This window comes from Pinus tabuliformis, chromosome 5_1 (genome assembly GCF_031772625.1).
Source record: "Pinus tabuliformis cultivar Carrire ecotype Pingquan chromosome 5_1, CPIR1, whole genome shotgun sequence".
Classification (NCBI taxonomy): Eukaryota; Viridiplantae; Streptophyta; class Pinopsida; order Pinales; family Pinaceae; genus Pinus; species Pinus tabuliformis.
Genome location: NC_142305.1, coordinates 734,117,491 through 734,136,369, shown reverse-complemented (window position 1 = coordinate 734,136,369; position 18,879 = coordinate 734,117,491).

Here is an 18,879-nt window from a genome sequence, read left to right as displayed (position 1 = left end):
CAGACTTCCTCTCGCACCTCTATCTTAGCCTCCTTGTCTTTCTTCAAGCTCTACAATTCTAAGCATAGGCTCTATAACTAAGAGTGAATTTGTTGTACCCCCAAGGTCGCATCCTGCATAGGCCTCACATGCAACCTCATCATGATTTCCATGGATTCTACCTGAGTTCCTATCTTCTATTGCAAAAAAGCAATCCTCGGGTGGGGTAGAAGTGAGGCTATAAACCACTCGCGATGCTGACCATCTTTGAGCTACATGTTAGCTTCACATATCACACATTTCAACCTTTGATCTAACTCCCAAGGCGTATCATCAACCCTCATTGTGATCTCCTTAAACCCAACTAATGAATGCAAGTCAGAGTTAGGCTTACTAAACTCTTTATTTAAAGCAGCCTTAGTCTCTACTAGCATTGCCACAAGATGATCAGAACAGTACTTAATATACCACGTCAACATACGATCCTAAAGAGCAGTAACCAACTGTGCCTTCTTTATATTGTCATCAATAATCTGTTGCGTTGTCCACACAACATTCACAGAAAACCAAAACTGATATGTATCCTCGCTCCCTATGCCCTTGAAAATAGGTAGCTTCATTGTGTTCGACATGTTGAATGGAAGTGGTGGAGGTGGAGGTGTGGGCGAAGGTGTGTGTCGTGGAGGTCGAGATGTGGGTGAAGGTGTGTGCGGTGGAGGTGGAGGTGGAGATCGAGTGGATGGATGATGTGTCCATGGAAAACCCTTTCTTATCAGCTGGACAATGCTCCATGGTGAGGCTAGTACTGCTCCCTCCTCATCGCTCGAAGAAAGTCCAATCAACAGGCTATATTCAGGACCTGATCTTTCTCGATCTCTTAAGAGTTTCCCACTTCGCGTAGCTCCAAACATCAACGCAATGGCATAACCTATTTTTCACATAAAAACATCTTAATCTGGGTATTCAAAGATCTTAAATACTTACCTCGCAGTCCCTTGAAAAATCTCTGCTCCGCTTCATTGTAACTGATTGAGGTGTCAACCACGAATTCTGTAACAAATCCTCTTATAATTCGATCAAGCCAATGATCAACAACCCACGTGATGTTGCCTTCATAGGCTTCTAATCGTCGTACGAGTTCTGGAGTCCACACTATTGGACCGTCAAGATTCCACCTTCCTTGACCCTCTGCCAAATTTTATAACTCCATCGAGAAGGTGTAGAAGAAAAAATCGTGTATTTCCATATACAAATATCTATCCAACCACTGCTTCTTTAACAGACGCAGATTCCTGCTTTCCTACGCCGCGAATTCATGAATCTTTCTATCCAACCACTTTTTAATTTCCTTCTTGGTCAGATTCCAGTGATGCGACATCACACATCTCCCTCAAGCAGATCTCGGTCCTGGAACCGAAACCATTTGTTGGCTTAGGGGGTCTTGACCCAGGTTCAAACTTAGTTGTGAAACCAACAAATCCCTACACTACTAGCCCTTTCAGCAACAACCCACGTAGCACAGGCTGCAATCTCACCTGAAGCAGTATGGGAGGATGCAAGAACCAAGTTTCTACATCCAGAGATAAGTGTGATGTCTTTTAGTGCCCTAGATCTTCCTTCGCGTAGATCTATAAGCCCTTAGGGCTCGATATTGAAACTCTACTAAAACAGCCTTCAAACCTTCACGAAGGTCCACAATCGGTCTTTGCAGACCCTTAACAGTCTCTTTATCCACTTACATGCATCAGAGAACTACTCTAGACTAGGGATCGCGTAGATAAGCTCATTTTATTAATAAACATTAGATAATTCATCAAAGTCTTCGCAGAATTACATAAACATGCTTGTGTACATCATCTAACAATTATTCAATAGAATCACACATCATTAGATCAATATTTCATAAACATATTATTTCATCAATAACATAAGTTATAAATAGAAGTAAATAGCAATACACAATATTTCTCTAGAAATAGCTTCTTTATTGATTTCCAGTTCAGAATACAAACTCAAAACTTACCTGTGCACTCAGTTTCAGGGGTCCGCGCACTTAGTTGTGGACTCTACCTAGGCCTCTGCGCACTCAGCTGTAGAGCCTTTCTCTCCTATCTGACCCACTTCTCTATGCTAAGACTTCTCTTCTATTCACCCATTACATCCATCATTACATCAGATCTCTGCCTTAGAATCTCTAAGACACACCTATTTATAGCTTTTTACATGCAATCCCATGGTCTATGGACCATGGGTGGATCTCAAAAGTGACTCAACTTTTACATAAACAAGGGGCTAAAACCCCTTTGACTCTTAACCATCTACGCACTCTGCATCCACAAGTCATGGAGAATTTCCAAAAATTACATCAAAACTTGGGTTTTTAACCCCAAAACTGACCCAAGGGACCCCATCCCAACAGTCGCTAATTCCTTTAATATATCGCAATAATCAAGCAATTTCACTGTTTTTTTACAAAGGGATAGGAACAAGCTACTATGTAGCACTTGTCTATATCGAAACATTTCTTATACACTTAACAATCATATAAAAGGTGTTCTATTTATAATAATATCTACATAATATGTACATGTATCTTATATGCATTAAATTAAAAATCTTATTACCCAAAAATAATCATATTATAATAGTTTCTTTAACTATTTCCACCTACCACATATTCATGTTAAGCTTTTTATTCAAGGAAATTTATCATGTGAAATGGTATTTAAGTCGATAGGCTTTTTATGGTGAGGTTCCTCCTCACGACACTATAGTAGATTCGATGGCCTTCAAAGAATATACCATTTCGACGGTGTGATTGACCATGGGCCTCTGATTTCTGATTTTCTCTGCCTGAAGTTCTTTGACTCTTAATAACCGCGCGTCAGCCACATGGCAGAGTATGAAATGATGACTATGGAAAGGACGTTACACCATAAATCCAGTGAGTGGTGCCTTCTCGGACTAAGCCCTTTATCTTGGGATAGGGGGCTAATTATTTAGAATATTACACTACAAATTGTTCCAATGTGTAACGCATAGGACCACATCACATGCGCCTGGGCCTTTATAATATCGTGGAATCGCAATTGGAAATTTCACAATGTAGCATTTGGTTGCAGCCCCTAAACTTGTGATCTCTAATGAGTGATGTGGCCTAATCTACATGGAGAGGAATGAGTGAAGCGCGCCCCCACCCACCCCCACCCCGCGTGATATTTTATCATATAAAACTTGTGTTAACCCTTCCCGCCCAACTTTACATGAAAACCTTTATTAACCTATGTTCACCCAACTTCATGATTTATATAGACAGAACAAATATTTAAACTATGGCCACCCTTCTTATAGGTTTTAACCCCATACAGAAATTTCCTTCATACGAATTCTAAAACACAAGAAATAAACAATGCGAGAGCATAACACATAAAACACATATACACAGAGATTTTCCACTGGATCCCAAAACCGAGACTACCAGCTTGATTTTTCATTATGTTCCTTTCAATGTTACAATACATATTTATACATGTCGAAGCATCCAATACCATGGAACGAAAACCATCGCATCCAAAAAACCATGGACCGAAAACCATCGCGTCCAAAACCACGGACCGAAAACCATTGCGTCCAAAACCATGTGCAAAAAACATGCACAAAACCATAGGTAGTTCCACCCAACCTAACATAGGGTCCGAAACCAAAATTTTCAAGGGGCGCTGCCCCAAACCCCATAGAGTGGGGTTACACGTATCCCTCAAACCCCCTGTAACTCCCCTCGCTACGCAATTGGAAAAACAAAGGGGGGGCTCTGCCCCCCCTCTAACCCCCCAGTTAACTACGTGGGCTAGTCATGGAAAGAATATAACACAACCCAACATTCTCCCACTTGTTGTTTTCTTTCCACAGGGGGGCACAAGAGAGCTTAGACATTTATCTAGCCCTGCAACACCCATTGTTTCTCTACCCCAAGAGAACTTCTCAGAGCTCACAGATTTTGTCAATGCATCTACAGTATTCTTCAAAGTGTCCACCTTTACCAGCAACACCCTTTTGTCTTCTATCATATCCCTCACAAAGTGATATTGAAAATCAATGTGCTTTTCCTTTGAATGATATGCAAGGTTCTTTGCCAAGAAAATTGAACTTTGGCTATCACAGTCTATCCTTATAGCTCCCTGTACTAACCCCATACTTGAACACAATCTCTGCAACCAAACTGCTTCCTTGATTGCATGAGTGGATGTCATGTATTCTGCCTTTGTAGTTGATAGTGTCACTACAGATTGTTTCTTACTCATCCAACTAACTGCACCTCCAAATAGGTTAAACACATACCCACTTGTAGATATTCTCTAATCCAGATCTCCAGCCCAGTCTGCATCAACAAATCCATGAATATCCAACACTATTTCCAATCTTGGTCTTCCTTGGTACCACAAACCATAATCACTAGTGCCACGCAAATACCTGAAAACCTGCTTCACTATTGCCCAGTGCTCCTTCCCTGGTTTTGACATAAACCTTCTCAATACTCCCACTGCATGTGCAATGTCTGGTCTAGTAGAGACCATCGCATACATCAGGCTACCAACTACACTTGCATATGGAACACGAGACATGTCCTCTTTCTCTTCTTGTGTCTTGGGACACCATTTAGTAGATAAATTTACACCTATAGGAATAGGAACCTTCACCGGTTTACTATCCTGCATATTAAACCTCTGCAATATTGTCTCGACATACTTCCTCTGGTTTAACCAAAGCTTCCTCTTTGTCCGATCTCTTTTAATTTCCATCCCCAAAATATAGTTTGCAGCACCAAGATCTTTCATGTCGAATTTGGAGGACAAATGGGTCTTCAAATCCTGGATAATTTCTTTTTCATTTCCAACCAGCAACATATCATCCACATACAAGACCAAATAAATAACACGGTCACCAATTAATTTAAAATACACAAAGTGATCTGCTTTTCTTTTGGTGAAGCCAACTCCTCGTATAAATGTATCAAATTTCTGATACCACATCCTTGGTGACTATTTTAACCCATACAAAGACTTCTTTAACTTGCATACCAGTTCTTTCTTACCCTTCACCGCAAAGCCTTTAGGCTGCTTCATGTAGATCTCCTCTTCTAGATCGCCATGAAGAAATGTTGTCTTCACATCCATCTGTTCTACCTCAAAATCAAAAGCAACAACAACAGATAAAAGTAATCTAATAGAAGTTACCTTGGCAATAGGAGAAAAAATATCACCAAAATCAATTCCCGACACCTGGGAATAACCTTTTTCTACCAACTAAGCTTTGTATTTCTCCACCTTTCCTTTCGTATTAGTCTTCTTTTTGAACACCCATTTGCTGCCAATGGGTTTCCTTCCAGCTGGAAACTCCACCAGATCCCAAGCCTCATTTTTGTGCAAAGATGCCATTTCATCAACCATGGCCTCTTTCTAGAGTTTTCCATCCTCTGAATCTACTGCTTCCTTCACAGTTCTAGGATCATCATCAGTAATAGATAAAGCAAAATTTGAACAGAAAGCAGATGGACTATACCTTTCTCGTTGCCTTATTTCTTGAATTGATCTTCTCATACCTAAAGTTTGTGGCTCTTCATCTTCTGATTCATCCTCTTCTGTAGAATCTGATTCTTCCTCCTTTAGCTCAAACTCTATATTCTTAGGTTCCTTTGGTTGGAATTCATGTTTAATAACATCTTTCACCTCTCTAAACACCACATCTCAGTTGTACACAACCTTCCTTACTACTGGGTTCCAAAGCTTATAACCCTTTAAACCATCCTTATACCCAATAAAGATGCACTTTTTAGATTTACTATCCAACTTGGTTCTTTTCTCCTTTGAAACATGTACATATGCATCACATCCAAATACCTTAGATGTGAAAGAGAGGGTTTCTTACCAGTCCATACCTCTTATGGAGTCTTATCCTCCAATGCTGATGAAGGTGATCTATTGACCAGGTAACATGCTGTCTCCACCACCTCTGCCCAGAATTCCTATCCTAACCCGACACCACTGAACATGATTCTTGCCCTTTCCATCAATGTCTTGTTCATTCTTTCTGCAACTCCATTTTTCTGAGGTGTATATGGAGTAGTCTTCTGCCATGCTATACCAAACTTATTACAGAATTCTTCAAATTCTTTACTGCAAAACTCTCCACCGATATCTATCCTCAGCACCTTTATCTTCTTCTCTGTCTAGTTTTCCACCAGAGCCTTAAATTCTTTAAACCTGGCAAAGGCTTAAAATTTATTCTTAAGGAAATATATCCATGTATTCCTTGAGAAGTCATCTATAAATGATACATAGTACATAGACTTACCCAGTGATGGAACCTTCACAGGTCCAAACACATCACTGTGCACAAGCTCTAATATCTATTTCTCCCTCTTACCACCAGAGGGGAAACTCACCCAATTCTACTTCCCATATACACAATTTTCACAGAAATCAAAATCCAGAGAGCTATTACTCATACCCTCTACCATACCTTTACCATGAAGTATTCGAAGGCCCTTCTCTCCAATATGTCCAAACCTTTGATGCTACAGCATGGTCTTTTCTCCAGACACCACTAGATTTTTTGCTCCACTTTCAGGAACCACAGAACTGTTGCACCCATCAACAACAGTGCTACCTTGCAGCTTGTACAAAGTTCCAATTCGAACTCCCCACATCAATACCAGTTCCCCCCGAACCATCTTGCGGGTATCCTTCTCGAACATTGTTTTTACACTTGCATCATCCATCTTGCTTACAGAAATTAGATTTCTGGCTAATGCAGGAATATGCAGAACACCCGAAAGTGTTCTAACCCTTCCACCTTGCAACTTCAACTTTACTTTTCCACAACCAACAATTCTAGCCTTCCTATCATCCCCCAAGAAGGCATCACCACCATCATATTTCTCATACTCGCAGAACCACTCTATGGAGAGTGAAGTGAAAGGATGCACCTAAGTCAATCAACCATGCCTCATGATCTACATGTGTACTTGAAGAAGCCAAGTACACATCCCCACCTTCATCTGAGGTGGTTTTCGCCTCTGTAGAAGGAGCATCATCATATCCCATTCCTTTATCAAGAGCTTTAGATTTGCAGTCCCTTTTGTAGTGCCCTTCCTTTCCACATTTCCAGCACACCACCTTTACAGGTTTTCCTGGACATTTAGATCTCCCACTCGATGACTTATTTTTGTTTCTGTTCTAGGACCATCTTCATACAAATAAGGAATCACCATTGTGGTTCTCCATATTTTTCCGTCTCATCTCCTCCGTTAGCAAGGATGAGACTATTTCATCAAACTGCAAGGCAGTTGCATTACTACCTATTGCAATAACCAGACTATCCCACGAATATGGTAGAGAACACAACAAACTGATGCACTTATCTTCATCTAAAATTTTAATATCAACATATGCTAACTGACTTACCATAGTATTAAATGCGTTTAGATGCTCTGTCACCGATTCTCCATCTTTCATCCTCAGTTATATAGCTTTTTCCGCAGGAACAGTTTATTCACCAGAGACATAGATTGGTACAAAGTCCCTAACTTGTCCCACAAAGCCTTCACTGTAGCTTCCCCTAATACATTCAGCAATATTGAATCTAAGACACATAATCGTATTGTGCTCTTTGCCTTCCGATCCAACTTCTTCCATTCTTCATCGGACAGTCTTGTTGGTTTAGTACCCGGATCTATCATGATCCACTGATCTTTATCCACCAACAGATCCTCCATCTTGAGTTTCCACAACTCAAAACTCTAACCATTAAATTTCTCGATCTTTATCTTTCCACTGCTCACCATCTTCGTTCACTACTAGAATCGATCTCGCAGATCTCCCACTGAACAGGGTCTACCACAGGCCCGAGCGAAACCCCTCAGCAACAAAGGCGTCCCCTTGAAGCCAAAACAGCTCTGATACCAAATGTAGGTTTTAACCCCGTACAGAAATCTCCTGCATACGAATTCCAAAACATAGAAAATAAACAATGTGAGAGCATAACACATAAAACACATATATACAGAGATTTCCCCCTGGATCCCAAAACCGAGACTACCAGCTTGATTTTTCATTATGTTCCTTTCAATGTTACATTACATATTTATACATGTCGAAGCATCCAATACCATGGACCGAAAACCATCGCGTCTAAAAAACCATGGACCGAAAACCACCGCGTCCAAAACCATGGATCGAAAACCATCGCGTCCAAAACCATGTGCGAAAAACATGCACAAAACCATAGGTAGGTCCACCCAACCTAACATAGGGTCCAAAACCAAAATTTTTCAAGGTGCTCCCCCAGACCCCATAAATTGGGGTTACTTGTACCCCTCAAACCCCCTGTAACTCCCCTCGCTACGCAATCGACACAATGAAGGGGGGGCTCCGCCCCCCCTCTAACCCTCTGGTTAACTACGTGGGCTAGTTGTGGAAAGAATATAACACAACCCAACACTTCGGATGTGTCGATAACCCTTGATTCCTTTTAACTCTTTGTGACCATGGTGCTAGCCCCCAAATCAGAGCCCTCTCTATCGATGGTTTCCAATCGGAGGTGTAACCTTGATGCACGTCATGTCAATTCCTTAATTTTTGATCATCAATCACCTTCTACGTTTGGGCCTTAGTCCTATGGCTCTTCACGTGACCGCAGTCTAGCCCCCGTATCAGAGCCCTTTAATCGGAGGTTTCACTTCGATGCATAATATGCCTCAACCTCTGATCATTGATCTCCCATACATGACGCCATCACTACCATGTATCTGCCATGTGTAACCTTTTGAATAATTTCATGTGCCTCCCTTGATTCCTTTGAACTCTTTGTGATTTTGTGTTAGCCCCTAAATCAGAGCCCTCTATATTGGTGATTTCCAATCGGAGGTGTAACTTTGGTGCATGACATGTCAATTCACTGATTGTCCATCGTCGATCACCTTCTGCATTTGGACCTTGTTCATGTGGCTCTTCACATGATCGTAGTCTAGCCCCCATATCGAAACCCTTCAATTAGAGGTTTCACTTCGATGCACAATAAGCCTTAACCTTCGATTGTTGAACTCCCATATGTGGTGCCATCACTGCCACGTGTCACCTTTCGAATAATGTCATGTTCTGCCCTTTTTTGGCCTATTGTGAGCCTTGAAACTGTCGAATCTTCCTGCCATGTGTCAACCCTATTGGCACGTCATGATGACATCATCCTCCCCTGGTCACTTGTCACAACCAATTGTTGGCTTCAACGCGTCCCTTAATGCATCCAGTCATTATTTTCTGTGTGTCTCCTATCATATCCAATCCTTTTTCTACCATGCATCCCTTTGGGAGGAGATAGAAAAGACTCGAGCTTCTTTGGTTTTGCAGACAATTCCTTTATTAATTTGTTATCATCCATCCCGACACTTTAACAATAGTGCCCCATTGTCAGCGGTTTTATTGCATATCACAACTCGCAATATCGGCACTTTAAAGATGTGCGCCATTCTCGGAAAGTTCCGCTTGAGAGTGGATGTGATGTTTTATTGAATTATTTTTCATACTTATTGAGGGTCTAGATATCGGAATGAATAGAAATATCTGAAGTCGGAAGTCGGAACTTTAAAAAATAGGGCATTTGGATTCCAACAAGGATTACAAGATATCTGAAACAGATAAGGCAGTGACACCTCAAACCCGTGGGACATTCCTATTGGTCTATTTATCGGACGAACCTCTTTATAATAGAGTTATATCAGACTAATAACATCGCAGAAATTCTTTTTAAAATTTCTGATACATGTAGCATTGGTCCTGTATAATAATAAACAAATATCTAAATTATGAATCTCATAACTATGCTATGGAACTCCAACCACTAATATGAAACCCTGATTATTTTATCATACCAAAATTATATGTGAAATCGCATCTGCCCCTTATCATAGCTTTTGGAATACAACCTCCGATAAGATCCATTGTCTATGCACATATCTTGCTCTCACTATGTTTTTTATTTATTAATTACCATTGGTTAGATGACTATTTGCATTTACTATAATTTTATTCTCCCTTGTATGAAAATCGTATTTTTTACACCCTTGTATAGAGGAAAATTAATATAATTGATCAGTGTTTTTTTCCACAGATTTCCAAAATATTTATTCTAGTGTCAAGGTTTCAATGCCCGAAAAATCCGATATATATTTAATCAATATGCCACATTTTTTAAGGATTGCAACTTAAAACCTCTACACGCATCTAGGTCTCGGCAGCTACTCTATTCATTAATCTAATTAATGGACCGACTGTGTGCATTTATTTTTGCTTTATTCTTGCTCACACGAAATTGATATGTTTTATGCCCTAGACACTTTATTATATGTGTTTATTCAAACAAGCCACATTGATATGCTGGATCGGACTTTCGACTTGCAAGATTTCGAAAAGGATTCTTCTCATGTCAAAGTTTCAAATCCTGAAACTCCCATGTATATTTAATCTATATGTCACATTTTCCTTTGATTAAGGTTTGAAAATTATCCACACATCCTAATGTTGAGGACTGTTCTATTCAATAATCTAATTAATGGTCCGGATATGTCCATTTATTCTCACTTTACTCTCGCTCAGATGAGCGTCTTTGTCATTGTCTCTATCATTAGTAACCCCGCAATCTCTGCCACGTCTCCTAACTCTGATTTATTTCTCCCTCTGCTTTATCTGGTAGATGGGTGTGTGCTCTATTTAGCCTCTTCACGTCGCATTATTCTGTTGATTTTTCTAGTTTCATTTTCTTCTATTGTTGTTGTTGTGCTATTATTGGTCTCTTGTTGTTGCTACTGCACGTCGCACTGCTTCCTTCAATTGGATAACTACCCTGGAATTTCAATAACAAACAGGTGAGAATCGAGAACCTGATAACCATATCATCTTCTACATTAAAATGGCAAGTATCAATGTTTTCATATTGCATATATAGCATAGAATACTATGTGCATCGTCACGACGTAAAACATACCTGCCGGTAGAGTTTTTGAAACACCATATATAGACAACCAACTTCCTATGCTTAAACATTTAAATTTTACTTTCCCCTTACCTTTGACTATTGGCAACAATCCAAATTGTAAATCGTTCTTCTTTCATTTGGCTCCAAATATGCCAATCATGTGAACAACCCCACTCGCTGCTTTATTTTCGCTTCTCTTCCAATGTTGACAGCGTTTTACGGGCTTTCACCTTTTAGGACACCTCCTTTCCTCGTCATCATGGAATTTTCCTTGACAACAAATGCCATCACTTTGTTTATTGTTGGCTCTACAGTGATCCAACCATCGCTCCAAATCATTGAACTCGACCTTCTTGCTTCCACAAATACATCATCCCAATGCTACCACATTTCCCTCTCTGATGGTACCTCTCAACATAGAACTTTGCTTCCGTCTGCTTACAATGGCCATGTCATATCTCGTGCCCTCCAGTTGGGCTCGATTATCATTCTCAAAGAATTCAGTCACTCTTCACCATATTCTTGATGTTTTTTTGTTCCTTCCCTCTCTCCTCCACTGTCACTCCGACTAATGTCACGTTTCTTTTCTCTTTCTTTCCTTCTTTTTAGGATTCTGCAAATTATTGAACTTGAAGTTCTCGACTGTCATGCAACTTTGATTGGGGACCCGCACCTTCTTCAAATTGTACAAACGTCAACATACCAACTGGTTTGTTCAACGTCACATGCCCCTGCCTCATCTATTGCTACTTCGATATAGGATTTTGCTTCATCATCAACTCATTTTTCCTCTGCTCTTCCTGCTACCATTCCATTCATTTCACTAAGCCCCTATCGTAAACAATGGTCGATCCAGGGTAGTGTGTAGGAATTTACAGGGTAAGTTCCTCAGACAGAACACAAAAGGACACCACTCACAAACAGTTCATAGATTAATACACCAGTATTATTGACGTGGTTAAAACCCTCAAAGAGGGAAACAGTCCATGGCCTGAGCCAACGCAGCCACTTCAGGAAATTTGTTAATAAAAGAATGAAAATTTACATAAGCTTTTATCATGAACGATTACCCTACAAATGACCCTCCATGCTCTTTAAATAGAGATCATGGACCAATCAGGTGTTAAGCTACAGATCAAGTGTCGATAATACCGACAAGAGAATGAACCGTCGGATCACTACATATCGTGACCGTCGGTTTGTAAGTTACAAAAGTACATAGTAAAGAAACACACTTTACCTAACTCTACACTAGACCAAGTTATACTTAACTATTTCCTATGTGTCGGAATATCCTAACATCCCCCCTTAAGAACAACTTGGGATAGGATTGAAGGATGTACAAATATGATACAATAGGAGAAGGAAGGAGGCATTAGAGCCTATCTCCCCTTAGTGACAACTTCCTAAACTCCAACCATAAATCGAAGTTTAGTAAACTTCGCCTCTATGAGAGCCTTTGTAAAGATGTCTGCAACTTGATCATCTATTGAACAATATTGCACTTCAAGAACATGGTCGTGAATGAGATTTATGATGAAGTGCATGTGTAGTTCAATGTGTTTGTTGCATTGATGTTGGACTAGATCTTTTCATAGTTGAATGGCACTTTGATTATCACACCAGAGTGTAGTCAGATGTTGCTGCTGAAAGCCAAACTCTGGCAGGATCTGACGAAGCCACAGGGCTTCCTTACTAGCTGCTATGGTGCCACGATACTATGCTTTTGCTGAAGAAAGAGAAATGGCACTTTGTTTCTTACAAGCCCATGTAATAGATCCTGAACCAAAAGTGAACACATAAACTGTAGTAGACTTCCGATCATCAGGGTCACCAGCCCAATCAGAATCAGTGAAACCAACCAATAGAGGAGATGCTTATGCACTGTAATGAATCCCAAACTGAACTGTACCTCGAACATAATGAAGTATTCTTTTAGCTGCTTCCCAATGACTTTCATGTGGTTTTTGCATAAACCGAGCAATAAGGCCAACAGCAAAGGAAAGGTTAGGACGAGCATGGGTCAGATACAAAAATTTTCCTACAAGTTGACGGTATAAGGTAGCATCAACTTTAGGGGAAGTATAAGTGACTGAAAGTTTGGCTCCAGACTGAAAGGGAGAAAGGGGCTGGCTTACAGTATTCCATGTGAAAATGGCATAGAAGATCACATGCATACTTGGACTGGGAAAGGGAAATACCTTCCTTGGATTGCAAGACTTGAAGACCAAGAAACTAATGCAAGTGTCCTAAGTCTGTCATTTCAAACTTATTTTTGAGGCTGGACTTCACATGGTTTACAAGGTTGGGATCACTACCAGTAAGGATAAGATCATCAACATAAAGAACAAGAATGATAAGGGATTTTCCCACTTTCTTGGTGTAGACAGTATTGTAAGAATGACACCTAGAAAATCCAGTTTCTAAAAGAAAGCTATCCATTTTGGCATACCAAGCCCGAGGGTCTTGCTTGAGACCATAAAGGGATTTCTTAAGCTGACATACAAGGTTCGTGTATGTTTGTATAAAGCAAGTAGGTTGTTCCATATAGATTTCTTCATCCAAGTCCCCATGCAAGAAGGTAGATTTAACATCCATCTGATGGACTTCCCATTTGAAAGAGGCGGCAAGGGAAAGAACAAGGCGGATAGAGTTCATTTTGGCAACAGGGGAGAAGGTTTCAGTATAGTCAATGCCTTCAACTTGTGAAAAACCCTTAGCAACAAGATGAGCTTTATGTTTATCAACTTTTCCATCTGGTCCATACTTGTTTCTATAAACCCATTTGCATCTAACAAGTTTTCATCCCTTTGGAAGGGGAACAAGATCCCATGTATCATTTTCCAATAATGAACGATATTCTTCATTCATCGTTGCGTCCCAATCTGGATGGCCTTAAGCTTCTGCAAAGGTGTCAGGATCATAATTAGCTGAAGCTTGAGCTAGTAAAGAAGAGGCTCTATCGAACTGAGAACGTGTACGTTGTTGATCTGTAGGATCACCGGCAAGAGCACCTGCTGCATCCCGAGTAGCACGAACCCATTTTGGAAGCTGAGGAGCTGAAGGAGGATCCTGAGAAGGTGGGGGAGGATTGTCATCCTCACTGTCATCATCTGAAGAAGAAATATTTTCAAAAGTAGAAGGGATAGAGAGAGGTGGCACATCCGCCGAACTAGGCTCGTAGGCCGATATATTTTCAGCAAACTTTACATCTCTTCTAATGATAACATTTTCGGACTTAAGTGGAATAAGTCTGTATCCTTTGACATCTTCAGAATATCCAACAAAAATACATTTTTATCTCTTAGTTTCTAAAGTGTTTGGGACCCGAGGTTCAGACCGATTGCTTCTCAAATGGGTTTTTGTTTTCGGTTCTGAAACTTCGTAGCGAAAACATTATAGCGAAAATTTCACGATGACCTATTTTAGATGAAATTCTGGAGCTTACAAAAACCCTAACTTCCTCAGATCATATATCCTAAAATATAGTGTACCAAGATCTGAAATTTGGAACTGAGGTTTAACGAGATTCCGACTCAAATGGGTTTTTTTTAGCTTCTGAAACATCGCAGAAAAAAGTTATAGTGAAAATTCCATGATGATCTTTTTGGAGCAGCGAAACCCTAGAATCCAAAGCTCTAATACCAAATGTTATGAAACCAGCTCACAAAAAGATAGAAAAGATAGATCAACGCCTTATAAATAAGCCTCTTCGAGGGGGCAACCTCCTTTACATTACACAAATGAACAATTCTTGGATGATACAAATGACAAGACCTCCTTTCTATATATAAGAGTCTAAGGGGGCATAATATAATCAGAGCCGACATAACAATAATAATGTAAGGGCACAATGATAATAATAGTGGGCTTCTATGGGGCACAATAATAATAATATGGGGACTACATGGGTACAAAAATATAATAAGGGGGTTGTACTAATAAGAATAAGGGGTTACACTAGTAGTATAGGGGCCTAACATGCCCCTCTCCTTCAAAAAGTGTTGTTCTCAATGCTTGAGTAGTTCTTGATGCTTTTGTATAAAATTCTTGTCCTCCCATGTGGAATGTTCACCAAGTAAGGTCTTCCACTTGATAAGATACTCTGAAATTGATCGATTTCATAGTTGTTGGGTTCTTATTTTCGTGACTGCTCCAGGTTCCAATATGATTTTTCCTTCATCTTCAAGTTCTGGCAATATTGTTCAAATTGGGATATTCTGCAACTTTTGAATGAGTGGCCACACTTCTTTGTTCTTATTCCATTCATCCCTTGCTTCGTTTATCCAATCTAGTTGGATAATAGAAATAACACAAAACAATGCTTCCACATCCTCATCCTTTCTTGAGAGTGCATCTGCAACAAAAAATTTCTTTCCTTTTCTGTAGATGATGTCAAAGTCATAACCCAACATATTTGTGACCCATTTTTTTTGTTCTTCTAAAGATAATATTTGTTCTAAAAAGTATTTAAGACTATCATGATCCATTTTTACCTTGAAGTATCTTCCCATTGGGTAAGATCACTATTTCTTAAGTGCATGTAGTATTGCCAACATTTCCTTCTCATAAATAGCTTGCTTGAGATGTAGCCGTAAAAATACCCAATCACCTACATCAAAAAAAAATTCACTGCAATGTTTATCTACCTGTTGTTTCATTGGATCTGCACCAAAGTGGTGTTATCCTTTAAAAGTTGGAGAACTTGTGGTTGATGCTCGATGTGATCTTTCACTGCTTGAACCTTTTTCTTCTTGATATGTTCTTCTATCTTGAGAGTTTGAGGAGTGGTAATTTCTTCCAATGCTTTACAAGATATGGTCGGATTCATTTCTTGATGCTAGATGTGATATTTCACTTCTTGAACATTTTTCTTCTTGACATGTCCTTCTATCTTGATAGTTTGAGGAGTGGTAATTCTGGCCAATGCATTACAAGATATGGTTGGATTCATTTCTTATTTCTTGATGTGATCTTTCACTTCTTGAACCTTTTTTTTCTTGATATGTCCTTCTATCTTGAGAGTTTGAGGAGTGGTAATTCTTTCCAATGCTTTACAAGATATGGTGGGATTCATTTCTTCTTTCTCTGATGTTGGGTCCTGGTGTATATCCTCTTCTTTTGATGTTTCTTGATCCTTTTCTTCCTCCTCTTCATACTCTATGTAAAATAATTTCTTCTCAGCACACTTATGTCCTTTAGTGCATTTTTTATCACAATTGTAACAAAGCCCTTTTGCTCTTTTTTCTTCCAATTGTTGTGGTGTAACCCTTGTAGGTTGTGGAAGGCTAGGAGAAACAACACTTCCATCTTTATAGTTGTGAGGGGTAGACTTCCTTGTTGCCATAATTTTTCTTTCCACTTTGTAACAAAGCCCCTTTTCTCTTTTTTCTTCCAATTGTTGTGGTGTTGCTCTAATGAAGGTGTTGCTCTTTGTATCCTCATAATGTGCTATCATTTCCTCCGTGAAAATTGACCACATAACAAGTTGTTTGCGAGAACAAAGCCCTTTATACCATAAAAATTGATCTGGTTCTAATATGAAGATACAATACATCAGGGAAAATTTTAAGAACCCCCCCTAAATTTACATGTATAATAAATGGGCGAATATCCATGGTATATAGGAAAAATGGAAGGCGATTTTATCAATAATATGATATGTATATATAATTTTTTGGCGAATCTCTCACCAAGCATGACGAATATTTTATTCAATTATAAAATCTTGTGTTTATTGAATACACAAATGAAATCATTGCATTTCTTTAAAATATCTTTTGAAATCAAAATTACCGAAATTACATATCGATAACCTAGTGGGTATAGGATAAAATTCACCCGTGCCATTCACAGAAAGCATGAGAAAAAACCTAATACTATATATAAAACCAAGAAAAATTCAAATTCATCACTTCTAGGGACCTTGTAACCACCCTGCCAATACACAAAATTCACCCGTGCCATTCACAGAAAGCATGAGAAAAAACCTAATACTATATATAAAACCAAGAAAAATTCAAATTCATCACTTCTATGGACCATGTAACCACCCTGCCAATACACAAGTATGTTCCTATTTGCAATTAGAAAAATTACCCAAATTACAATCAGTTTACTCCAGCATATGTTGGAAAGTTATAGAAGGATGACTAGTGCAATCAATCCATTCCTTTTAGCCCTGGATTTGTTTCAGTTTAAAACATAAGTATACAAATATACTTGTCCAATGTCTATGCTTTAACCATTCACCTTAAGATGTTTTTACAATATAATTTCCTAAGTCTATTTAATATCTTCACTATCATAAAAACCAACCTATATCCATCTTAACTCCACATCTATCACTCTTAGGGGAATGAAATCTATTTATCCCTCTGAGCACTTGGTAGACCCAGAATTAAGATAGATCTAAGATGATAGAATTTCCCCTTTAAATAGTCTATGCTCACATGAATACCATGGGTTATCATAAACCTGGAGCTTAAAAATTACTATTAGTAATTTATAAAAATTAATAAAATTAATAGTTGATTTTTATTTTATTTTTTATTTTAACCAAGCTAAAATGTTTAACATACATTAAATTACAACATCCATTTTTACTCTTGATCAGATCAAATATTTTTTCACTCTATGCTAGTTTGCATATCACGATATTTGATACCTCTCGGGGGTTAGTAGATCTAGAGTAAAGATGGATCTACGCTGGTTTAATTCCCCCATTTAAATAGGCTACATTCCAGGTGAATACCATGGGTCAATACCATGTGCCATTTTTATTTTTATTAATACTAATATTAGGGTTAATAATGTTTTTTTCATGGTATTAACAACAATCTAGTCCATGGTATTTGTCTCATAGTGTTTTGCCCATAGGTTTCACCTAAATATAACGCATTTTTTTAGTGTTCCTAAAAGGTGACTTATGGAGTAAATATAAATAAATGTTTTATTTGTTTACCATACCTCTCGTTCATTTATATTTTTATTAATTTACCATACCTCTTTTACAAATATGGTATTTGGCCCATAGGATTCACTTAAATAAAACCTCTTTCTTGAGCCTTCATAAATAGAATGAGGGTTACGGACTAAATATAAAAAGAGGTTTTATTTATTTACCATGCGTCTAGTTTATTTATATTTTTATTTATTTACCATATCTTTTGAGTAAGTATAAAAGGACGTTTTATTTATTTACCATACCTCCACTTTACTTATATTTTTATTTGTTTACACCCTTGCATGTATATAAGGTGACTTATGGAGTAAACATAACAAATGTTTTATTTATTTACCATACCTCTCATTTATTTATATTTTTATTAATTTACCATACCTCTTTTATAAATATGGTATTTGGGCCTTTGGCCCATAGGATTCACTTAAATAAAACCTATTCTTGAAAATGGGCGAATGGATTCATTTAAATAAAACTTATTCTTGAAAATGGGCGAATGGAAGGTTGCAACTCTTAATTTCAAGGGCTAAATTTACCTTTTTTACCCTCTCCCTTAAAATAAGGTGGGCTATTTGAGGTGATTTGTAAAAATGTACTATGATACAAAATATTCACCCTCTAAAAATTTAAAACCCCTTAATTTCGCCAAAGGGCGAACATTCGCCCCTAAAATTTTCTATGCAATACATACCTTTTGTAACAATGGTACACCATGTAGATCAAAATATTGCTCCATCTGTAGTATCCAATTTACTGGGTCCTTTCCATCAAACTTCCTCATATTTCCTTTTCTTGATTTCAGGAGCTCGATCTTGAAATGACTGTAACTTTGTACTTTCAGATCTCAAAGTTCTAAAATTGTCTCCTGCAGTAGCCCTCTGAGTCCTCTTTCTAACCCCACAAGTCTG